Here is a 19,568-nt window from a genome sequence, read left to right as displayed (position 1 = left end):
TTTGAATGCTGCACTGTAGGGGGTCACTGGACCTGGTGCCACTGCACCTGCTGCACCAATGGTAACTTGCCCCTATTTGGTAGTCCAGATGCTTTCCATCGGGTCCCTAGCTACCACTTCAGAGGAGAGTCTGATTCAGCTTTAGATAGACTTCAGGCATTGTTTTCTGGTGGGCGCGGCCGGTACAGGTAAGAGTGGTGTGTCGGGTGGGGAGGGTAGGGCTCGAGTCGGGGTACCACGCAGGTGGACGGCGTCCCCCCATTTATTTTACCGGGTGGACGCCGTCCCCCCTGCCAAACAGCTGGACTTCACTCTGTGGCCTCTCTGGGAGGAGGAGCGCGGAGCTCAGAGCACACTGCTAACGCACTGACTTCTCAGATGCAATCGCATCTAAGGGGTGAGCGAGGGGAGACAATGAGCCAGATGGTGCAAACCACCTTTCATGACGTCACTTCCTGTTGTGATGTCACTTCCGGTGACAGTGTACCCCCACTTCTTTTTCTAGGACTTTTGCCCTGGGGGAGGGGTTAGACGACACACGACGGAATTGGGAAAATAAAAAAATAAATAAAACCACTTACCTTGCATTTTATTTTCCCTCTTCCGTTGTGTGCCAACTTCCTCCCTGCTCTGCCTTGCCCGCTCCACTGCTCTTACCAGTACAGACCGCACCTGTTAATTTCTGGTCAGAATCTCGTTTGGGTAGATATGTCTCATTAATTGAGCTTTTGTTGAACGACTTTGGTGTATAGGGCTAGGGTCCCATCTATATACAAGTAAGTACAAGGCTGCTGTGTGGTGCTGCTGCCTGCCCTGCACACTGCACTCAACGGACATTAATCCTATTCACCAGATTTTCTTCACACGTGGCAGGTGCAGAAGTGTTTCCTCTTAAATATTAGGCACACAGTTGTCCCTGCTAGGAATGAAGGTTGTCACCACCAGCACAGTGCTCCCTCGTGATTGTAGTTTTCTCAGTGATACCGGTGTGCTGCCACACAATGGATTAAGAGAAGTCCTGGGAACCAGCACTTGTTGAAATGGTAGGTATTTATGGTCAGAGCTGACCAATATGCAGAGTCATGGACAACAGGAACAACTCATGAGCTGAATATAACTCGTCTACATGGAGTGTTTTTTGGTCTCAAGCAGTAGGCCATATCTCACAGATCAGAGTGAATAGTTCAGAAAACCACCTCATTCACATTCTTCCCTGGCCGAATGCTCGGTTGTGAAAAGGACAAATCGTTGATGTAGACGCCTACCAGATTTTTGGCAGTGCTAAGGATGGGGGAGGGTCTCGGTAATAGCCTCAGAGTTGCTGAGAATGATCTCAGATTTGTGCCCGTAATGCAGAGCCAGTTGTTCGTCACCCCTTGGTTAACCCGCTGGAGGGAATCACTCATATCACTTGTGTGTTCTGGCTCTGATGGGATCTCACGTATGGTTGAGTGTGGTCGACATACGTACGAGAGTCTGCATTATGGGTGTTGCGGATCCTTAAAAGGGAGTTATGTAGGCGTTAAAGAGGGTTGGCGAAAAGGGATCATCCGCAGGGGACACCTTAGGTCTCATGAGTAATTCTGGATAAAATGGATACCTTTTACCTGATGGGGACAGTTAGAGATTAAATAGTAGCAAAAGGGAACATGCTTCTAGCCAAAATGTGGTCCGGTCGGAATGCATGCTCCCATTGTAAAGAATAGGTGTGCGACGGAACAGTGTTCGGTCGCATCCTAATTGCTGGGTTGGGACCGCCAACAGGAGTCCGTCCAACATTGAAATCAAGCCCAAAGTGTGAAAAACCTGCACCTTCGATGGAAGCACCTGTCCACAGTGAGTTGGAGATTGGAATTTTCACTATTTAAAGTCAATATTTTCCTGCAGACAAAATATTCTTTTGACAACATCAGACAGCTTCAATGCGAACCCACTTTCTACTTAAGGTAAATAACTTTTAGGTCTTGCTTGACGGTGCAGCTGCCTGCCAGACCTATTGTCACCAGTTCTTGAAAATGCACATTACGTAGGCTTTGACTCGACTGAGAGGAGAAGGACCCTCTCACCTCATGCTATTCGCTGTTTGGTGTATCATTCGACCGGGGAGCATTTTATTTCCGAAAAGTATGAAATCATCACAAATTATATTCTTTATATTATATATGCTTAGCTCATAGAAAGAAATGGCTTTGTTTTTATTTTCATTGCAGTAGGCTTTTATTCAGTGTTATAGTCAGGACTTGAAATACAGCTCTGTCGTTTTAACTTGTCAAACTCTCGCTTCTTTTTATCACTCCATAAACCCAAACATACTACGGTGTTTAACAAATGGCTTCCAAGGATTATTTACCACACTGCTTTCAAGACACCCCAAACACATGTAACCTGTAACATGCACTCTGGTGAAACAATGCCAAATCAGGCTTCTGACTGATGATTTGTATAAAGCCTTCAGCTTCATGGTGGATGATTAATTCACCAGAATGCTGCACTATTATTAAATGATGTACTACTTTGCTGCTTCAGTGGGCAGGGGAAATGAGCCTCCATTACACTGATATTTCCAGCTCCTGCTGCTTGCCATGGGGCGCATAGTGTTTCTCTGCTCTCAGGTTCTCTTGTTACAGCAGGCATCCTTGGAATGCAATATCAACCTAATTCTCTTATAATAACCTGTTTTATATTCTGAAGAGAATTGCATTATACATTTTACTGTAAACTATTTTTATATATCATATTTGGTGGCAACATTAAATAAGGGAGAATGTTACTGGAGAGTAAGGTAAAATGAAATTAACCATTTTTTTTCAGTATTGTAGACAAGCAACACATCACCCTGACAGCCTCATGTGCACAACACAGCTCCAAAGTCTAGAGCAGTCTGAGTGCAGCCAACTGAACAGCACGTAGTGGTGTAACACAAAAGAATAATAATAATAATAATCCACATTTGTAAAGCGCACAATCACCCGTAAGGTCTGTTGGACTTGGCCCTTCTGGCAGGTTCACCCGTAAACTTTTTGCTTTTAATGGTGAGCTGGTGATGGTGATTTTTGGGTCCTGCGCACTTTCACTGTGTCCCAGTGGAAAGTGCATGCGCACTTTGAGTGCGTGGAGTAAGGTTGGCCTGCCCTCCCATAGGAATGCATGGGGAATGTATGTGTCCCTGGTAGTTCCTGATGCGTGGGGTGTACAGGCTCGAGTCTGGTATGTGTGGACTCGTGTGATTGAATGCTGCGAAATGATGTATGCGGCATGAATGTGTCTAGTGTGGAAGTACCACTTCTAGACATGGCTATGTGTGTGCAGTGAGGGTGCTGGAGCGTGATTGGCTGGAGCTGGCTGGCATGCCAGGCTCCAGGATGTCTGGATGGGTCTGCCCAGTGGTGAGTGCTGAGATCAGCATGCTGATGTGAGGGGAGGGCTGCACCTGGTTCCTGATGGGGCTGGGCTTTCCCCACACAATGGTGGCTCCACCCCCTGTGGTGCGACTGATGACCCTAGTCCTGCCAGTGAATGAAAAGGGTGATTGGGCCATCAAGGGTGCTCCAAAACCAGCTGCGACTGGTTTCTCCCCCACCCTGCCCACACAGACAAAGGAATGTGGTGTATAAAAATGGGGCTGTGTCCCCACACAAATTGTTCTCTTCCAGGATCCTGCCTGAGGGGGCTGCTGCTGTTGCTGGGCCAGAAGACCACCACTTGGACTGTCTCCCTGCCTGGAGACCCAGTGAGCTGGCTCTGGGCCCAGCCTTGCCCCCCTGCCTTGCTGCATTCCCAGGACTTTCTCTGGACTTGTGCTGTCCTCTAGCGCTGGGAAGCGCTGGAATTGCCTCCTAGCGCTTGGAAGCGCTTTGTTTTCCACTTATAGCGCTTGGGAGCGCTTTCATATCCTTTTAGCGCTGGGAGCGCTGTAATTATGCCCCCGAGCGCTTGTGAGCGCTTTATTTGCTGTCAGCGCCTTGGGGCGCTTTATCTTTTAAAGCCGGTGCCCACCCGGCATTTGCCCGAAGAAACGTTGCCGGGCCGCTGCCTAGTGCGACCCGGAAGTACCCGCCTCCCTGCTCGGGGCCGCGCTGTCATTGGCGGACACCCGAGGCAGGAAGCCAGGCAAAACGAGAGGAGACGTGGGCGGGGCCTGGTCGTGCTCCGGGACCCATGAGGAGAGGAAGCCCGGAGCAGAGGGAAGCGTGCTGGTTCCCCCGCCTGCCGCCACTAACAGCCCTGGCCCCCGCTGTCCGAAGTTAGGAGCGGAAGTCCTGCAGCCCAGCCGCCTCGAGACAGCCGGTGAGTGTGGGCATCTTGAGGCTCAGGGGCATTGCTGGTGTTCGAGCCCAGCCAGGCTCGGCCCGTCCGAAGGTCTCCTTGTCCTCCCGGTGAGTGCGCAGTAGCTGGGAGAGAAGGGAGGGGGCGCCGGGGCACATTGCCGGTGCCCGCCCCTCCCCCCTAGTGAAAGGCTCGTGGGGGCCTTACCTGTTGTTGAGCCTGTCGAGGCACCAGTATCCCGGGGCATCCTTTTAGAGTCCCAGAGGGACTCCAATGACGGGCCAGTGTTCTCGAGTCCCCCAGAGGGGGGGACTCCCACAGTAAGGCGCCACAGTTGTTTTCGAAGCCTGAGAGGCTCCCGAGAGGCCGCAGTGTTGTGAAGCCACGAGGGCTTCAGGGGGGCATTTTCATTCGAGCCTGCGAGGCTCTTGTTGGCACATTCTTTTCCTAGAGCCCGAGAGGCTCAGAGCGCCATATTTGGTTAGAGTCCTGAGAGACTCTCAGGGGGCACTTTTGTTTATTTAGAGCCTGCAAGGCTCCCCCATCGTGTTGGCCCCATCATTGTTCTTTCAGCTGCCCAGCACTTCGTGGGCAGCTGCCACGTTTAGGCACCCTTGACACTGGGACACAGGGCGTCCTAGCCCCCACAAGGCCAGTTGGCCTATGGACAGTCACAGGTGGTGACTTATGTGAGTTTGGCGCAATTGTTCTTTTGCTGCACCTCTGAATGTGTTTTTATACGTCATGTGTCTTGTTCTTACACCTCTGAATGTGTTGTTGATGCATCATGTGTTTTCCTTCCTTGATACACCTCTGAATGTTTTTAGGTATCATGTGTTTTCCTCCCCTGCACCTCTGAATGTGTTTTAATGCGTCATGTGCCATGTTCTTACACCGCTGAATGTATGTTATGCATCATGTGTTATGTGCTTACACCCCTACAGGTATTGTGATACTTAGGTGGTTGTTTTTCTCCTAGTGCAGGTGGTGCTAGTGAGGTCCTGGTTACCAGTGATTACTGATTGTGTACTTTATGTTCTAATTTGTGCTATAGTGATTTATGTTCCATGTTCTAAGTGCTAATTCTACCTAGTGCTAAGTTCTAAAAGTGCTGATTCCTGACAGTGGTCCAGGTGGCCCTGTCTTGTACATATCCCCTGTAAATTCTGCCTGTGCCTGTTGGCACATTGTAAAGTGTGTGTTTTTATCTAATGTGATTTGGTGTAATACAAAGGCTATTTTTATATAACCTTGTGTGGAGTTTCCTTTGTGGTGGGCCTTGGGCGTTGTTGCTGGGGTGCGTGCGCAAATACTTAACTCACATCGCCTCCAAATTTAGCCTTGCTGCTCGCGCCACGTTACCTAGAGGGTGAGCAGGGGTTATCTTGGCGTGTAACTCCCTTGCCCTGACTAAGGAGTGGTGGTCTCTGACTGACTTTGGCGCAAGCCCTGGCTGGCCAGGGATCCCATTTCTAACAGGGTCTCTAGGCGCTGGGGGCCGTCGGGAAGATTAAGCAAGCTATTGCCCGGAGTCACATGGTGCTGGGCTAACCTGCCGCTGGAGCCGGGGATCGAACCCTGATCCCCAGATTCCGGAGTCAGTCGCCCTAGCCACGGGGGTAGGACCCGCCCCCCCCCCCCCATAATGTAATGAGGGGACTCCAGTGTCTCCCAGATCGCACTGATATTCATTGGTCTTTGGCTCAGTTGGAGCCCCTTGAAGGGTAGTCCCCCCCCACCCCCAGCACTCCCCCTACGCTGCCAGGGGGGCCTGCTTGGGAAAGCAGAGTGGCTTTCCAGAGCGTTTAACAATTTCTTATTCCATGCCATTGCACGCATTTCTGCATGGCATACAACGGCATGGCTTAGACGGTGAGGTACCCCCCTCCAAAACAAGAAACCCTTGGGGCCCCCCACACAGTGGGGGACTGCAGGGGCCTCCAGTACACCTGACAGCACGTCCCGTCACCAAACATCCTAAAAGAATCGAGATAAAATACATACATACATACATTCATAGAAAGTCCTCACATGCTTGGGCACTGTACCAGCTGTCTACCCTGTCAGTAGCGACGCAAGGATTCTATTGGTCCTGGTGCAGGAAAGGAAAATTGCCCCATGAATTGCTGTTAGTGTAATAAAATACAAAAATTGGTAGGCTTCGATGGGCCTCTTAGGGCTCGGCACCCCGCTGTCACTGCACCTGCTGCACCACTGATAACTGCAGCCCTGCACGCAGTGCAATGAAAAGCAGCAGCGTCCTTCGGCACACTCATCCACACACATAACACATTAGAAACACATTTAAAAGTATTAAACTCCTTTTATTTTCACATTACCCATCCCAACTATTCTAGACACTTAGAGGCTAATTACTTGTGTGGAGATTAAAGCAGCTGACATTTTCTATGGGGTATTTCGACACTTTGGGTATTGGTTTTTCCTCAGGATACATTTCCAAAGACCTTCAAGTGGGAATTTTAATTGTAATGGGTCGTTGTGGACCGGTTCCCACAGTTTTTCATGATTCATGGCATTTTTCCCCATGCACATTCCATCATGTATTCACTGGTGAAATGTGACTGATGAAAAAAACTCAGACATGTAGTGTTCCCACACAGTCTGAAATCCCATTCTGGCTGTAGGCACATGTTTACGGCCAAATCAGGGTACAGTAATGCACGTAAGGTTGAGGGTTTGACAAAGGTCTACTAACCAATCAGAAGCAAACATAGCATTTGTAATTGTAATTTGTGAAGCACAACATTCATCCTAAGGGGCATCACTGCGTTAGGAAAGACAGGAAACTGTTTAAAGTTAAATATATAATATTATAAATACATCGGGTCTGGAGACATAATCTTTGAGTATCACTACTTGAGTCCTAAAAAAACCCATGTCTTCAGCTTCTTTAAAAAACCCAAGTGATCCTCAGTGAGATGAAGTTCTAACAGGATGTTGTTCCAATGGGCAGCTGCCAGATAGGTAGAGGAGCGACCCCCTGCTCTAACTCTTTTAATGTGTGGGGTTTTGGCTAGAGTGTGGCTGCCTGACCTTAGGTCACAAGAGGGGACATAAACAACCACGTGATCTAAATCCCAGAATTTTGTGAAAAAGGGTGCCCAGATTATCAAAGTGGTAGGGAGCAATATGTATGGCAGAAAGGAGCAATACCCATGCTGATAACGTAATTCAACAATGTACTGTAGGGCCACCAGAGGTCAAATGTGGCGTTAGTACAATAACAGGTAACTGAGCAAGAAGGGACAAAATCATGCTGTACAGCCTAGTGTGGTCTTGTGATGGCACACACAACCTTCCTTTGTAGCTTTCATTTCTTGGAATTGCCAGACCTTCCAACTCACACAGTTCCACTGTCTGTCACACAATATCGTCTCCCTTCACATTGTAACACAGTGTAGAGCCTTATCACATGGTCTGCACACAATTAACTGGAAACCCTTGAAGCGAGAAGGTTTTTAGCTAATTCTTTCAAGACACTGTGCAGCTGATGTCCATTTCAGGGTGTGAAACCTTCCCAAGACATCAACGGCAGCCTCAAAAGATTGTTGGGTGTGGGAGGTGGTAAGTTGAATATCTCAGGGTGGGCTAGGGACGAAGCCCTGTGCCCTCCAAAACCCGGGCCCCTCCTCACACAGTGAAAACTTGTCAAGAGTTGGTGGTTCTGCAGTGCAGTTGGCGTGTGCTCCTTCTCTGCCCCTACCCCACATTATTTCCTTACTACACAGTGCAGTATGTGGTCTCTGAGGGCCCACAGCTTGGGTCCTACCTCATGATCATGAGGGTGAAAGGCAACAGAGCACTTACAAGCTGCAGGCCTTTTTCTCACGAAAACAACTATCCTCGGTTCCGAGGCTTGTGAAGGTAAGGGTGAAGCGTATAGCCTTTATATGGCTTTCACTTGGGCTCCGATTGACAGAATCAAACTAAGGGCCTCAATTATGAGGCCCTAGTTGCACTTTTGCGCCACTGGAGCATCACTTTTTTGATGCTCCGTTGGGGCAACGTGCAGCAGCATATTTACAAGGCCATGCAAAACCACTTTGCATGGCTTTTCATGGCCTTGTAAATATGTGCCCCACCACACTGAACACAGCGTGAAAGGGGCATTCCATGGGTGTTGCTGTGGGTGTTCCCATGCAACACCCATGGATTCTGAAGCATCCCCAGATTTACGAGGAATCATAAACACGAGAATGCGTCAGATTCTATACCACCCCAAGGATTGCGTTAGAGAGATGCAACAAGGAGAAATATCCTTATTTCACCTCTCATGATTGATTTTTGTGCAGGAAGGAGGCAGCTCATTGTGAGGGGCAAGCACAACCCTATTCAGGTGCACGTGCCAACTCCTCAAACCACTCTAGATCAGGAAGAACCATCAGCCTGGTGAAGGCCCATCAGTATATGCCAAGGCCACTCCTCAGTTCCCTTTGTGTGTGACTGTCCAGAGTGAATTCACAAAGCCCATCTATCATCCAACCCAAACGTGTATTCTAGGGACAGGCAGAGCCACAGAATGGTTAAGTAAGAAAATGCCAACATTCTAAAAGGCGCATTTTCAGACTAGCAATTTAAAACCAAACTTTGCTAAAAGATTTGTTTTTAAATTCTGAGCCCAGAGACACCAAACTCCAATTTTCTATTTGCTTCTAATTGAAAGATAGACTTGCAGTGTGTTACAAGGCTGCTCCAATGCCAACCTATGGGAGAGAAACGCCTTGCTGAAGTGAAAAACAAATGTAGTTGTTTTTTTCTACCAGGACATGTAAAACGTAAAACCACACGCCCTACCTTTCAAATACACTGCACCCTGCCCATGGGGTTACCTAGGGCCTACCTTAGGGGTGCCTTGCATGTAATAAAAGGGAACGTTTGGGTCGACATTGCAGTAAAAACTGTGCAATGGCAGGACTGAGACATATTTGAAGGAATACATATGTGGGTGGCACAATCAATGCTGCAGGCAAAAACGGAGGCCATAAGCACAAAGACAAAGGGAACCACGACAAAATATGCCAGGTCTAACAGGAAGCTGCACTGCTGCTGGCCTTTTTATCTTGTAAGGCTTTGAATAGGAGAGTGCTTGGAGGAGATTTGCTATTAATAGCACACAATCCATGTTTCTATTAAGCTCCGCTCATGTTTTGCTAATATACAATGAGCCTCACTATACGTCTTTGGCATGAGACAATATTGGTAAAGAGCATTTGATTGCATTGTGCTGCATGAACTCTGCAAATTGGCTCCAATATAGATGGAGCAAAATCTTATTGCATCTACGTCCCCAGTAAAAGATGGAATTAAAATTGTGTTTTACAGGCCAGTAAGAACAGTTTTTTCAGTGTGCACAACAAGCCTGCTTACTGACATTACAATAAAAATTATCATTTGGGCTGCTGGAAAAAAGAATTGTTGGTAGTGTCTTTTTCTGTGTTAATATAGATTTGCAAAATTTGCCACATAATCCAGTATCTGCTGCATAATTTGTAGATTTAACTACTAAAATGTGTTTGCAGCTCAAATGGATTAAAAGTTATTGTAATTGCTGCACAAGGGCTACAACTCAGCAGCGGATGCTACCAGACAGGGGTGGTGGGGCGGTGAGGGGGAGAGAGGAATTAAATTAAAAAAGGACTTACCTTTAATGGCGGGCTAGCAGCAGTCTCTCCTCTGTCCTCCATCCTTGTTCTCTTTCTGACCTTGCTGGGAGCAGGAAAATGGCTGTCCAAACAGTTTATGCACCTACAGGGCGTAACAAACGCCACCGCAGCCCCCGCGGTGCAGGGGGGGGGCTCTACTCTCTTCAGTAAATTAAGGGGGCCCCGCCCCCCTCAGCTCTTCTGAGAGCTATGAGAGAGGCTCTTTCCCTCTAAAGCAGGTGCATGCTGTCTGCAGCCTACTCTGAGCCCCTCCCGCTGGCTGAAGAGAAACAATGTATCAACTTATAGTGTTTCTCTTCAGTCAGAGTGAGGCCCGAAAGAGGATGGGGATGGGGGCCCCAGAGTGCAAGAGGCAGCACAGAGCACTGCTCAGGACCCTGATAAGGGTGGGAGTGGGGGCCCTCAGAGTCAGCATTCTCCAGGGCAAAGCCCATGTGGGCGTCCGCAGGGGGGAGTGCAATGGGGGGCCGAGAAGGGTGCAAGGCAGAGGGGAGAAGGGTGCAAGGCAGAGGGGAGAATGGTGCAAGGCAGAGGGGAGAATAGTGCAAGGTAGAAAATGGTGCAAGGCGGAGGGCGAGATGGGTGCAAGGGGGATGGTGATGAAGGTAAACATTTGCACCCCCCCACCCCCCGGAAACATCCATGGCAACGCACACTGCTTTGTGAGAGAGTGGGAGAGAGTGGAGAGAGACAGTGGATAGAGAGAGAGAAAGAGAGAGTAGAGCGAGAGGGTGGAGAGAGAAAGTGGAGAGAGAGACAGTGGAGAGAGAGTGGAGAGAGAGAGTGGAGGGAGACAGTGGAGAGACTGTGGAGAGAGTGGAGAGAGAGAGTAGAGAGAGAGAGAATAGAGAGAGAGTGGAGAGAGAGAGAGAGAGAGAGGAGAGAGAGTGGAGAGAGAGTAGAGAGAGAGTGGAGGGAGAGAGGTGAGGGAGAGAGTGGAGATAGAGTGGAGAGAGAGTAGAGAGAGACAGTGGAGAGAGAGAGTGAAGAGAGTGGAGAGAGAGTGAGAGAGAGTGGAGAGAGAGTGGAGAGAGAGTGGATAGACAGTGGAGAGAGACAGTGGAGAGAGAGTAGAGAGAGAGAGTGGAGAGAGAGTGGAGATAGACAGAGGAGAGAGGGAGCGAGAGAGTTTGGAGAGAGAGAGTGGAGAGAGACAGTGTAGAGAGAGTGGAGAGAGAGAGTGGCGAGAGAGAGTGGAGAGAGTGAGTGGAGAGAGAGTGGAGAGATTGAAAAGAAAGAGAGTGGAGAGAGAGTAGAGAGAGAAGAGAGAGAGTGGAGATAGAGAGTGGAGAGAGTGTAGAGAGAGAGAGAGAAGAGTGAGAGAGTGGGGAGAGAGGAGAGAGAGTGGAGAGAGAGAGAGTGGAGAGAGAGAATGGAGAGAGAGTGGAAAGAGCGAGGAGAGAGAGGAGAGAGAGTGGAGAGAGAGTGGAGAGAGAGGAGAGAGAGTGGAGAGAGAGAGAGAAGAGAGAGAGAGGAGAGAGAGTGGAGGAGACAGTGGAGGGAGACAGTGGAGAGAGTGAAGAGAGAGAGGGAGAGTGAGAGAGTGGAGAGAGTAGAGAGAGAGGAAGTGGAGAGACAGTGGAGGGAGAGACAGTGGAGATAGAGTTGACAGAGTTGAGAGAGAGAATGGCGAGAGAGAGAGAGTAGAGACTGACTGACTCAGAGACTGAATACTGACTGACCGAGAGACTGACTGGCTGAGAAACTGACTGAGAGAGAGAGAGACTGACTGAGAGTGACTGACTGACAGACTGACAGAAAGAGAGAGAGAGACTGACAGAGAGAGAGAGAGACCGACTGACTGACAGACTGACAGAGAGAGAGAGACTGACAGACTAACTGACTGAGAGAGACTGATTGACTGAGAGAGACTGAATGACAGAGAGAGAGACTGACTGACTGTGAGAGAGAGAGACTGACTCACAGAGAGAGAGAGAGAGAGAGAGAGAGAGACTGTGATGGAATTGGGGTCACAGTGTGTATGAAGCTATGCAATGCCTCTTAAGATTGCTATTGTCTACTAATCAAAATGTAGTATCAAAATGTGCTCTTTGTAGTTACATCTGCTTTTGAAATACTGCATTGTCGCATTGTCTAATGTTTTAAAACGGAAAAGAGAAGGAGCAGTGGATGCACTTTTGTCAAAACTGAACGATGAATGGGCCCGATGTTGTATATCATGACAGGAGTCTGCATCAGGAAACCCACCTAAAATTGGGCAACCTTCCCCGGCGTACTGATGGCAGGGGCCCTGTAATGAATGGACCACCACCTATGATAGCCTGCTGGCAGACTAAGCGCAACCTTTAACTCCACCATCCAATGTTACTTATAACGGCTGGATTGGTGACAGTGGCGTAACAATAGCCCCGCTTCCCCTGCAGTATGGCGGGTCGCTCGCCTGAGAGCTCTAGAATGGCACGCAGAATGGGGTGGGCCCCTCCATGTAGTTTGCAGGGGGGCCCCCTAAAGTTTCGTTAAGCCACTCGCACACTTAGGAAGTGCATATCAGTCCTCCCCTGCTCTGCCATGCCCCACCCCGCCACTGACTTCAACTGAGAAAAAAAATGATAATACCGATATGTTATTATCATTTTATGTTTCCTTTTCAGCAGTGGGGCGACTCTCCTCCGACTCAGTGGGGAAGCCACTACTGCTACAACTGCACCTGACTCTATGCAACAACAAAAAAAACTGGTCGTGTTTCATCTTATGTTTGGTTTATTGGACATTTCAAGAACTCTGAACTTTCCCCGGATGACGTGAACACACCCAATGGATGGAATAGGGGAATGGCTGTGTGCAGCAGCAAACAAAAACCTAAATGACGAAAATGTAACAAAAACTTAGGAGAAAGAAAGAGTCTTCCTGTTGCATGAAATACATTGTTTCACCACCAACACAAAATCATGTTTCCATCACATTGCTCTCAATCCAAACGAGTACCCACACTTTAGCAGAATCTCAAGCATGTGGCATTTCAGCATAAGGGCATATGTCCTGAATCTTAAAGTGCATGTTAGAGAGGCGCATGGCTTTTAAATAAGAGAAGTACTACATTGACCTGCAGGGCTTTTTCTAAGTGGAAAGAGATTGTTTTAGAGGCCCAATGGAGTGACACAAGGTCAGCCGCGGTCCGTGCAGGTACGGGTGGTGGGTCGTGTAAGGGGAGATTCAGAGGGACGATGCTGAGGGAAAATTAATAATTTCCCCCTCGGCATCGTCCCTCGGAATCCCCCCTTACACGGCCCCACTACCCCACAGCTGTTACCTGCAGGGACCGCGGCTGAACAAGGTAAATCTAAAAGTGAAGGCAATGCTTAAAGTATAATTGGGCGGTTCTGATTAAATGAGGCACACCTTTTATTAAAAAATGTCACTTATTGGTTTGTTTTCTGCTGAATGCAGCATGGTACATGTTTTATACAATCTACTTTATTCTCAGAGGTAGAGAGGAAAGCATTAATAAAACTGTGTTCCTGTGCTAGACAGAATTCTTGATTGTTGGTTAATATTATTTCAAATAGGATCAGAATGTGTATAACTTTCTTTGCGAAGAAACCTTTGCATTTTTAATAGAAGCCTTTTAGAAAAATACGTGTGCTAAATTATCATTATCATACAACAGAACATGCCACATAATTTGCCTTTTATTGCTGCATAATTAAATGAATCCACCACATAATTTGGCTCTAGACTGCAAAATATTTCCAATGATTATAATCAGGGTTGATAGTACTCTTGTTGATAATATGGAACATTATTATAAACAGCGTTTCCAAGTTTGGCACCCATTTTATTTTCTCCAAGATGGACAGCAGAAGAGTCTCATATTTGCCTAACAGAAGTTACTTTTGACAGTAAGCTCACGAAGGAGGAGGTAGCGGTTCTTAAATCTGGTTGTTTTGCATCAATGTATTTTATGTCAACAGACGATAAGTGATCTTCTTTTTGCCCATCGGAATTTCTGTTTGGTGATTCTGTCCACAAACCTTGGGTTAAAGTCTTGCTTAGTCCCTGACAAGCTATAAATAGGGGTGGCTGATGAATTCCGCCCCCACTGGAAGAGTTTGTGGATTTTGCCCACTCTGCATTGCGTGCGTAGTTCTAAAAAACTCTGAGAAGTGACGCAGAGTGGAGTTTTTTCTCTCAAGTTTACGTCGGGGAGCTTTTGTGAGAAAAAATGCGTGCTGGACCTTCTCCCAGTGAGATTCTCAACATAGGCGGTCACGGCATGTCACGACTGCTCGCATTGAGAAATTTGCTGCTCGCGTTGAGGAAGCTGCCGTTCGAGTAGAATATATACTCATGCAGTAGAAAGCAGCGGCCCACTTTGGCGTGAAGCTTAGTGCTATTCGCGCTGATTTTACAATACGAGGACAAACTTCCCGCACTAAAAATCAGTGCGAGCAGAATGACACGACAGACTCCGCAGCTGGAGGAACTCCGCGGAGCGCGGTGGAGTTTTTCCGGCATTTTGTAAAGTTCCACAGAGTAAAACTCAACAAACTCTGTCCAGCTCTACCTATAAAGCTCTCCTCAATTTACCTATCAAACTTTTTTGAAGAATGTTAATCCCAGGATTCAAGTCAGGGCTTTTAAAAATACAAGTTGCAAACGCGTTGTAAAATATTTGCAGATTAGCATTCCTGTGATGGGAGTTAAGCCAAATTCAGACCCCAGTCATTTCTGGAGGTGAACAGCAGAAAAAGATTACATGGTACAACCTCATAACATTCATGCACCATTATAGTTCACATTTTGAGTGGCAATAGGATGCTAAACATTCTTCATTGCCTAAAATGCTACTCTGAAAACGAGATGTTGACCACAAATCCACAGAATGTAAAACACACAGCGGGTGAATGTGTTTACAGAATTGCTTTTGACCCCGCTGTCTTCAGGCATAAATAAACTGTCTTCCCTTCTCCCTCCCTCCTCCATCAGGAGCTGTAACCAATTTATCGGTGATTACTATATCTGGATAATGGACTGCAGAAAAGTGATATTAATGGCTTCTAGGAGAAAACGAAAAGGTCCTGGACGCCTCGCCGCACTCAGAGCACCCAGCAGAACCAGCTAAATTGTTTTGGTAAAACTTGAGCGACAATAAATATTTATCATGATTAAGCCATGAAAGCCGAAGGCGGCCGCGAGCCAAATGAAGCGCGGCCTGAAATGCGCGCGGGCTCGTTATTTTTAAGATGGAGTGTAATTGTGGGGGCCAGTTCCATACCCAGATGCACACTTCTTAATCACAACACATGACGGTTTAAGAGGGAAGAGCTGGCGTCTGTCATTTCTCTGAAAAAAGATTAGGACATGGATTCTCATCTAGTCTCTGCGACTTGTCTTTGGAACTAATAGACAGAGAGTGAGTTCAGGATTAGACTGGCATATGGGACAGCTGGACTGACAGGTCAGTGTGAGTTGGTTTTTTGGCTGTTTGTGGGCCCGTTTTATGGTCTTGTGGGCAGGGATTTATGGTTTGGCTTGAAAGCAAAGCTGTCGACAGACAATTTATGTGAACATCCCTAGAGAGGGGCTTTGGCTCTGCCCACATGCTGGGAGCAAGAGTACACATTTTGTTTGGGCAGAAGTTGCATACTGCCACAAAAAAGTGCTCGCCCTCCACACAGCTGTGATTATTTTGTTTATTAATCCAGCTGCCTCAGCTTGAACTTTCAGGGGTGCACACAATGAAATGCTATCAAAGTGTCTTGGATAACTAGATTATTTATTAATTTTTTTCCCTGACAGCAGCAGAGATGGGATGAGGGCAGTCATTGAATTTTTAGGTCTGACTTGACAGTGCAACTGTCGCTGACCTTTTAACCTACACTACAGTTCTTTGCTTCCACACAATTAGATCTATTTCCATGCTATTTACATATAATGCTTAACATTACCATACAACATTCCTTTAAGTTTAAAGCCCGGTCTGTTGGCATTGCCAATGCTCGTTACTGTTGATTTCCCTGATATTCACACAAACATTGCCTGCAGCAAGCTCAAATGTATGCATTTCTCCATACCTTGAAAAACACCTACCCTGAGGCATGAACGTGAGCCAGTTTGTTAGCTATCTAATTCGCTAATGGTCCCACTTTTTTGTTGCTGCCTGGCACTATTCCATGTCATGGTCAACCGACCAGGCAATGCTCTGAACGCCCAGTGCCAGACGGCATATGTGCTGACAGATTAGTGAAAAACAGAGTTTGCACTGAAAGACAAGTGCATCACAAAATGTGCTAACAGATCAGGGCAAGATAGCGTTTTCCCTGAATGAGGAGCCCTTAAAAATATTTCAGCTGAAGGATCAGTGTAAAATATAATTTTTGCAGTGACCTGTTGATGCAAATAATATTATCCACTGGGTGATCAGTCAAGCGTAGCTTTAGTAGTAGTCAGTCAGTGCAGATTTTGTATTTGCACCGAGCAGTTGCTACACAAATCATTTTGCTCTTTTCTGTGAATAAAATTCCGAGTTAAGATTGTATTATCTCCAGTCCAAAACTGCTTAATCACTGTAGTCTATAATATAATGTGGCCATGGGGCACACATAATCAAAGTAGTGTCCACTTGGAGCGTAAATGTCCCTGTGGTCTGCTTGTGCAACGCAGGGCATTTTGCAGCATCAAATGCATACCCATGCTTGCATCAGGCTGCCCACCAGAGGTAATTCTCGTCGGATGGATACCCAGGATAGTGAATCTCTTTACATATATGCAAGGTGCATTTTACTTGAGCAGACTTAATTTCAGTTACTTGGGTGGATCCATATATTCAGTACCATCCTCAAGAGTGGCATTTGGGGTGGGTGTAGTCAATACCCATCAACACTCCCTCGCTTCCAAACAAACGTTACAAGCACCTCTTCACTCATGCTGAGAGTGCTATAGGAGCCTTGTTGTCAGTGCCTACACAGGGGCACTTTCATATTCTTTTCTAAATTTTACAGAAGAGGAACTTCCTTCTTTGTCCTCTTTTTTGCAGGCTTCAGGAGCAGGGAGACCAAGAACAGACTATTTTGGAATGGTCAAGGTGGCCATGTGGATTTATTAAGGACAGAGTCCAACAGAAGGGCATTGTTGCCAAGCAATAGTCAACAACCCCACAGGAAAGGGGAGAAGCAAGTTTCATTTATAGCCAGATGATTAAAGAGAAGAGTGTAACTGGCTCCCCTCTCATTAAGACTGATTTTGTGGAGAAACGTCCTGGGCATAGTGACTGGCAGGTTGTCAGTGTACACCCTGGACAAAGAGCACCAAAAGCAAAACCACCATCTTGTGCATTCATGCTCAGGCAGCTCAAAATGGACACTTCCACTTCACCTCAGAGTAGAGAGACTGAAAAAGGGGACATGCACAACCCATACATGTTCCACATGAGGTAAGAGACGGCAAACTAGCAACCCATTTATAGTGGATATTTGATATTTGAAGGGGTATTTCTAAAGCGCAACGTTGGCTCCGAAGGGAGCATCATGGCGCTGAGATTCCTGAGGCCCAGTGTAAGAGGTTGTCGGAGGCTAGATGGCAGCTTTAGCCCAGTCATCGGGTAGGGAAAAGATCCATGTTTTTAGGAGATGTCTGAAGGGTTTTTCCAGGGTTTGATGTCTCAGACGATTGGGCAGGTTATTCCAGGCTTTGATGGCCAGGAAGCTTAACGTCTTTCCACCTTTCGTCTTCAGGTTGTACCTTGCAGGGGACATGAGGTTGTCATGTGCAGAACGAAGGAGACGAGTCGGAACGTAGTGGTGGAAACGTCTGATTAGATATTTAGGGCCAGAGGTGTTAAACGACCGGAAGGCGATAACAAGCATTTTAAAAAGTATTCTTTTATGCAGAGGGAGCCAATGCAGGGATCTGAGAGCTGCAGAGGCAGAAGATTTACGGGGTAATTTTAAAACCAGTCGGGCAGCAGTATGAAGAACGCTCTGAAGTTTGGCCAGAGTGGACTTTTTTGTTCCTGCCAGGAGGCCGTTACAGTAATCCAGGCGCGAGAGTATGAGGGCCACTGTGACAGTTTTCCTGGCGGCCAGTGGTAAAAAGTCGAAAAACTTTTTTAGGGATTTAATAATCCCAAAACATTTGCCGGCGACATTCCTGGCGTGCTGGTCAAAAGAGAGATCCGAGTCGAAAAGCACGCCGAGGTTTCTGGCTGTTGTTACGGTCTGGGGGGGGGGGGGGGGGCAACAGAGTTATCCGGCCACCACAGAGCTGGACAGAAGGAGGTGTTCTTTCCGATGGGGAGGATCTCTGTTTTGTCAGAGTTACATCTAAGATGATTAGAGTCCATCCAGTGATTGAGCTCAGCTGAGGTTGAGTTGTCCTGTAGGAGTACAATTAGCTGTGTATCATCGGCATACGAGGTGACCGGTATGCCGAATGATTCTATCAGGGATAAAAGAGGGATGAGGTAGACATTAAAAAGAAGGGGACTAAGGATGGAGCCCTGGGGTACTCCAGAGGAGACCTTTTTCTCTTTGGATTGAAAGGGGCCAAGAGCAACGGTTTGGCATCTGTCAGTAAGGAATGATTTAATCCATGCTAGGGCAGTGTCTGAGATCCCTATGTCCTTCAATCTGTTGATCAGGATGGAGTGGGATATGGTGTCGAAAGCTGCTGTGAGGTCAAGAAGGATGAGAATAGCCTTCTTCCTCTCATCCTGCAGCAGCTTAATTGTATCTGATAGTTCAATCAGAGCTGTTTCGGTCGAGTGTTTAGGACGAAAACCCGATTGTTGCGGGTGGAGTATGTTGTGAGCGTCCAGATAGGTTTTAAGTTCTCTATGGACCAACAGTTCTGTTATTTTTCCCAAGGCCGGGAGAAGAGTGATCGGGCGGAGATTAGTCAGGTCCATCGGGGGTTTATTAGCCTTCTTCATGAGAGGTTTCACTATGCCTGTCTTCCAAATGCGGGGTACAGATCCGGTACTGAGAGAGGCATTAACTATGTTGTTAATAATGGGATTCACCACATCTATGAGTTGGTGGAGAATCTTGGGGGGGCAGGGGTCGGCGGGGGAACCGGATTTGCAGGATAGAATTGCTTCTCTGGTTTGCACAAGGGTGACAGGGGTGAAGTATTTGAGTCCGTCAACTGAGGAATCCAGTTGGACAGAACTAGAAGGCCCTGGGGATGTGAATGGGGGGGGAAAGTCATTTTGAATGGAGACAATTTTTTTCTCAAAAAAGTCTGATATCTTGTCGCAAAAATCTTGGGAAGGGGGAATTTCAGGTTGGAGTGCTTTTGGCTGAGTGAATGATTTGACTATTGAAAACAAGGTTTTTTGTTTATTGCTAGCTTGATTAATGGCGTTAACGTAAAAGATTTTTTTGGCTGATTTGATATCGGAAAAATAATTTTTTCTTTGTTGAATAAAAGAAAGGCGGTCGTCGGTGTCGTAAGATCTGCGCCATTTACGCTCGGCTTTCCTGCAGAGTAGATGGGCGGTGGCTAAAGCAGGGGTAAACCAAGGGGCGTTGATTTTGTTTTTTTTATGGATTCTACAGGGGTGGTTGGTGGGGTCCCGAGTTTTGATTACTTGTGAAATCCAATTATTAAAGAGTTTTGCGTCTAGTTCGGTGTTACCAGATAAGATGGGGGATTGAG

General features: G+C 47.2%; 1 protein-coding gene across 1 annotated transcript in view; it reads right to left on the bottom strand.

The window, feature by feature from the left end:
* The window catches only part of PLCH2 (phospholipase C eta 2), a 631,566-nt gene that overhangs the window by 145,916 nt on the left and 466,082 nt on the right, over positions 1-19,568 (bottom strand). The window lies entirely within an intron of this gene.

The sequence above is a fragment of the Lissotriton helveticus genome, chromosome 5_1 (assembly GCF_964261635.1).
Source record: "Lissotriton helveticus chromosome 5_1, aLisHel1.1, whole genome shotgun sequence".
Classification (NCBI taxonomy): domain Eukaryota; kingdom Metazoa; phylum Chordata; class Amphibia; order Caudata; family Salamandridae; genus Lissotriton; species Lissotriton helveticus.
The sequence above is the reverse complement of the archived record's forward strand: the minus strand, read 5'-3'. Positions and strand labels throughout refer to the sequence as shown.